This window comes from Trachypithecus francoisi, unplaced genomic scaffold (genome assembly GCF_009764315.1).
Source record: "Trachypithecus francoisi isolate TF-2019V2 unplaced genomic scaffold, Tfra_2.0 Contig01307, whole genome shotgun sequence".
NCBI lineage: Eukaryota > Metazoa > Chordata > Mammalia > Primates > Cercopithecidae > Trachypithecus > Trachypithecus francoisi.
The window spans coordinates 3490-9190 of NW_022681326.1; the positions used below are offsets into that span (position 1 = coordinate 3490).

Consider the following 5701-nt stretch of genomic DNA (forward strand, 5'->3'; position numbering starts at 1 on the left):
GTGACTGGCCTCTGGCTTCTTAGGAGCAACATACTTTTGTTCTTTGCTTGCTTCCTTGTAAGGGCCCGACATACAGTGGGTGCTTAACAAATATTTCATCAATTCAACTCATTTTCCACCTCCGTTCTCTCCCACTTCCATCTCGCCCTTTTACTTCTTCCAGATTAGTTTTCCTACAGCAAAATGGGAATTGTCCAAAAACTGCCCTTCATCTTTACAACTTGAAGGGTTCATTACCCTAAGCAGTCCTTCGAAATTGACTATCACAGACTAGATAAAAAGTTTGGGTTCACCAAGAATAGACATGTGTGCCATTATATTTTCTGTTGAAAGCTTTGGAAAGTGTCTTTTAGCAAACAACATAAAGACAAACATAGAATTTGACCATTCCTGACAATGTAAAAGGATCATCCACGTTCTCACGTGTCCATGGCTACTTCCCACTCCTTCCCCAACCTTGAAATCCTGAATTCAAAAGAAACATAAGAAGATAGTATGCCTCATGTAAGGCAATGGGTTGCTTCATCTTTCTTGCCTATACATATTCAAGAGCTCCAGAAAAATTCTGAGCTACTTAGGATGCCTGATCCTCTTCTTGGGTAAAAGCAATAAGTCCTACATGTAGTCACCAAAATCATGTCTGTTCAAAGGGTCTTATACCTGTGATTCATGACTGCATGCTAAATGTAGAAGGATATGCTCTGTTGCAGGGCCATGTGTGGTCATTGTGTTTAAGTTCTACTTTGGAGGACTAGTTGCTGAGAAGGAAGAGGAATGATAATGTTAGAAATTGGAACAAAACTTAAGGGGAAAAATCAAGTACAAGGGACCAACAGTACTGAGGGCAATAGGTTGAAGATTTCTTCGATTATTGTAATATTTTCAAGGAGACCCCACAATATAGTGTCTCCCAACTTGAAATTTGATTTTTGAAAAACCAGGAAAATATTTTTGGACACCTTTTATTTCCAGCTGTTTTCATCTTCATCTCCTCTCCTGAACTCAAGTTGAGGGTAAAGTTCATTCGTCAAAATTTCTCCTCAACTCACAACAACCTCATCCCACGCCACTATGATTTTTGTCCCCAAGAATTGATGCACATAATTCTTGCTGGCAGTGGTAATGTCCTAATAAAAAAAATCATGAGATGGCATCGGACTTTACCTTATTTTCTAGCTCAGCAGAATTTGATCCCTGTCTGATAAGGAAACCATATTTTCCCTAGAAACTTTTCACTTTTGTCACAGGTTTGGTTCCCAGGGAGCTGGATATAGATGAAGTTTAGTGTGCAGGATGTTTATAGGAAGTAATGTCAGGATCCACATCTATGGAAAGGATTGGAGGGAAGCCTTATGTGCAAATAGACAAGTCTAATGGCAATGCAGCCTGACTTTGTCAACTGGCCGCACAGACAGAGCTGTTCAGCTAAGAAGGCCTCCCCATTTGTCCCAACTGAATCAAATGGCAAAGCCTATGCATCCCTTGCCTCCATTAATAATTGTGTGCTTGCCACTTGTGGAGGGTGAGACTTTGAAGCAGGTGGCTTTCTGTGGCTGAAGAAAACCTTCAATGTGCTGGCAAAGTTTTCCAAAGAGACAGAGAATGGCATCTGCCATGTATGTTGCCCCTTTCCAAAGAGGAAGCAACAAGGGTAACGTCCTCCAATGGCTCTGTATGCAGGTGGGTGGACAGTAATGTCTGTCCCTCCTGTGACCTAAGAAGAACAGAGGGCAGACATGCAGCCAGGCAGTTAGAGGTGACACAGTGTTAGGAGATAAACATCTGTCAGAAGCAGTGCTTCTTTGAGTCAGGTGTGACACAAGTCCTGCATCCCTTGCTTGGACTCCTTCCCCGTTATCCTGCTGTCCTACCCCATGAAGGTGAGAGGGGGCTGGGTGGTGGGCAGTCCCAGGACGAGGTACACTTTGCCTGGAGTGTTCCCACATGAGTTCCAAGGTAGCCCAGGTGGTCATCCATGAACTTTGTATTTTCCTTATGCTTCTTGTCTTTGCCCTTGAGGAACACGTTTCACTGGACTCTGAGTCCAAACAACTCATGTATCCCTATATCTTCACATTGTCTTTCACGTAAGGGAATCTCTAATCTCTAATGCCTTTGTTTTATTTTTACTATCAATATTGTAATAATTAACATTGTCGTTATAATCTTCATTGTTGATTTTCAGTCATTTTTATTAATGGAGTTAATATGAATTATTCTTTTGTGGCTACTTACACTAAGATGAAGGTAATTTATTAGTTCAGGAAGAATCTACATTCTGAAGGTCAATAGAAGTTCACACTACAGATGGGCAGACACATGCCCTCCCAATTCCTGATGGACTTCCTAGTGCCTCCTAGACCTAAGGAGTCTCCTGCAATGCTCCAAGATGCCACCAAGGCAGAGATCTGCTTGTGGATGCCTGAGAGCATTCAGGATGAAGTGAGTCTCTGGAAAAATGCACGAGTTTCCACATAATCCCCAAAAACCTTACAGGTGAACTGGATGCCACAGAAACAGGAGTGGTCATGGACACAACAAAGTCACCAAAATTGTGATGAAGTCAATTAGGAAACTCAGGAATCACTCTTGCTGCCATTAAGTGGAAGAACAGGAGCCTGTGAATGGCATCCCTGTCCTGCCTGAGACTCCACAGATATTTCTATGGGGCTTCAGGTAGCAGGAATCTCCGTGATTTTCAGAACGGCAGGGACAGCTTATGCCAGCCCATCCCTCTGTAGAATGTGCTCCAGCAGATCAGAGGCATGGAACCATCATGGACTGCACAAAGGCTCAAGGGCAGCTTCCCAGACCTGCCTGTGACTCTAGGTAAGTTCTGAGTCCACGTGGGTGCCGAGGAAAGGTTAATGATGACCTGGAAAGATGGGACAAGCTGACACTACTCCTAAACAATCTGCAGGATTCCAACTTCAGCAGGAAGCCAAGGACTAGCTCATGCCACACGAGTGTACCTTGAAAACCACTGGATGCAATGCCGCTCTGCAGAGAGTTCAACAGAGAAGTGGCTGGGAATTTTGCATTCTAGGCTGCATTTTACAGTGCTTCTGGACACGTGATCAGAAATTTAACATTGGTATATGTAACTCTGACATTTTTCACAAAATGGTTTTTTAAAATGAGGTAATATAGACAAAATATAATAAAACCATATGTATTATATGTCAAAATATGCTTCACTGGCATCAAGTAGACTCACCTTGAAATACAATCTAGGACGACCTCCATCTTCAGAATATTTTTTTTTCCAGAGTGAAACTCTCCCACCAAAAACCAACAACATCACAGGTTTTTGCCTCCAGCAAACCGACAGAAACTCAAGATATTTATTTTACTATTTTGAAATGGACTGCGGTGCAGCACAGACGTGTGAAATCCCACATGTGGCATCGCGGTGAGCCAAATGGGGACTTGTGGTGTAAGCAACGCTCCCCACGTGTTAGCGTGCGTGAGATTCACTTGGCGGAATTTGACTAGGTGCGTGCTGGTAGAGTGAGGCTGAGGTTCTCTTGGCCCTGTGGATGCTTAAGAAGTCACAGGTCCTGCGAAGACCTGCGGTCCCCTCAATCAACTCTGTTTCGGAGACATAATGACTTGGATTGCTAACAAGTCAAGCAATTTTCAAGCCCCTGGAAAATCAGTTACACACAAACACGGAATGAAAGTCAAAAGAGAGTACGTCATCTTTTTGAGAATTTTATTCACTTCAAAACAAATTAAACACACCTATTTCCAATGGCATTCCAGAACCCAATTTTCGAGGCTGAGGAAACATCCCAAGAAGGCTTTGCGCAGAACGCTTCACAGCGTCCAAAACACTGCTGTCAGGGCGGGCGCAGCTGAAGGCCTGCATCTCTCAGGGTTCCCTAACTGTTCCCTGATTCAGTCATCTAGAGAGAAAACACAGTCATTCCCCAGTTTCCTACTGACATCACAGCGGAAGTCTGACTCCCGCGCGTCACCGTCACCTAGTTTCTGAGGCAACGAATCACTGGCACAGAAGCTTCTGGTGGCGGGTTTCTGGAGAGCCCTGCGAACTACAATGTCCCCCACCAGAATTCGATGAGGCAGAGTCTCTGCATCTGGTCCCTGCCTGGCCTGAGCTCCAACATCCACAGAAGCACCACAGCTGGGGAGCTTGGGAGTCACCACACACAGTCTCCTCTCTGCTCTGTGCTCCTCAGTCCCACAGACCCCTCCAAGTCATGGGAGCTGGATGCAATGGAGCCCCGGCCACCTGCAGTCTCACTCCAGGTCAGAATCCGTGTCCTCTGAGGAGGAGGAAACCTGAAGGTCCTCATAGAGGACACTCAGGGGAACAGGAACACAGGGAGCCTCAGACTTCTCTGAGACATGAGGGCTGTGAGCGAGGAGGGCCCCCGGCTTCTCAGGGAGGGAAACGAGGGAGCTGTCAGGAGGCTGGAGCTCCACCATCCGTTTTCCAGTCTCTGGAAGAGCATTCTGAGAGGCTGGGCCACATCGTGGCTGGCCGCTGGGTGATGGGACATGGTGCAGGCCTGGACAGTAGGCAGGCAAGGTCTGCTGTGCGGAGGCTGCCGGTCGCTGCTGGGCACCTGGGCGGGTGTCCCCCTGCTCATCTGGGGCGACGGACTTGGTCTGAGTTCGGTTGCCGCTGCCGGAGGTTGGAGAGTCTCCGGGGCCCCCAGCTCACCTCCCTGGATGGCATTTTCAGGCATCTGGAAAGGACTCATTCTCGGTTTCTTGGGGAAGTTCAGGCAAGCCTGAGTCGGAGCCTGGGCAGGTCTCTTGGCTCCTGACCTGAAACTGAGATTGGAGCCGAGGTCCAAGCTGTGTGTGTAAGCTGGTGGGCAGGGCTGCGAGGTCACCGCAGGAGGTTTGTCTTGTGCCTGGGGGCTGATGACCTGGATCAGGCCGTGGGGCTTGGAGGCAGCCTGGGGAACTTCTCGACAGCCACCCTGAGGCCTGCTGTGTGTCGGCTTCACCACGACGAGAGGCTCCGGGCCCTGCCGCCTGACTCCAGGCTGAGGGATGTCGGCCAGGGCCCCTGTCTGTCGTTCCTTTGGTCTGAGACTTGACGAGGAGCTCAGCCTGGCTTTTCTCAGGGGAGACAGTGAAGCCAAGACGGATACCGTGTCAGACATTTTGGTAGCTGAGCCATCAGTGAGGGCAGGGTCCAAGCGTGGCCTCTTATTGGTTGTGTGGACCGCCATTGGCCTGCTTGCAACCTGAAAGAAAGGAGACCACACACGTTAGAAGTTCCCCAGCGTGGAGCCAACATGGAAATCAACCACATCCAAAGACAAGGTGAACACAGCAGGAAATTCTTAATACGGTATTGACAGGCGGTCCTTGGAAGTAGGGACAGATCCTCAACGTGAGTGCTGATCGGGACAAGCCCCATGAAAAATGCACTCTCGAGCTCTGATCTAAGAATACCACTTTTCTAAGGACTGTGTCTTGGGCAATAACTGGATCAAAGCGCCTCCACTCAGCCTTCCATGAAGTGGGACGGACTAATGCCCTTCTGAAGGCAGGTTGGTGGCTCAAGGGTTCCCAGGACGTCTTTTCTGAAAACATGCATGTTCCTGGGGTTAGCCTTCTCCATGTTTGGGGCCCCTGAGGGACTAATTTCCTCAGGCCGCTGGGAAGACGTTGTCGGCAGGCTTGCCATCATTGCACGGAAAGAAAGCAACAGGAAATA

General features: G+C 47.8%; 1 pseudogene; it reads right to left on the reverse strand.

Moving 5' to 3' along the window:
• Positions 1-4263: 4263 nt before the first annotated feature.
• LOC117091526 lies at positions 4264-5234 on the reverse strand (annotated as a pseudogene).
• Between the last annotated feature and the right edge of the window lie 467 nt (positions 5235-5701).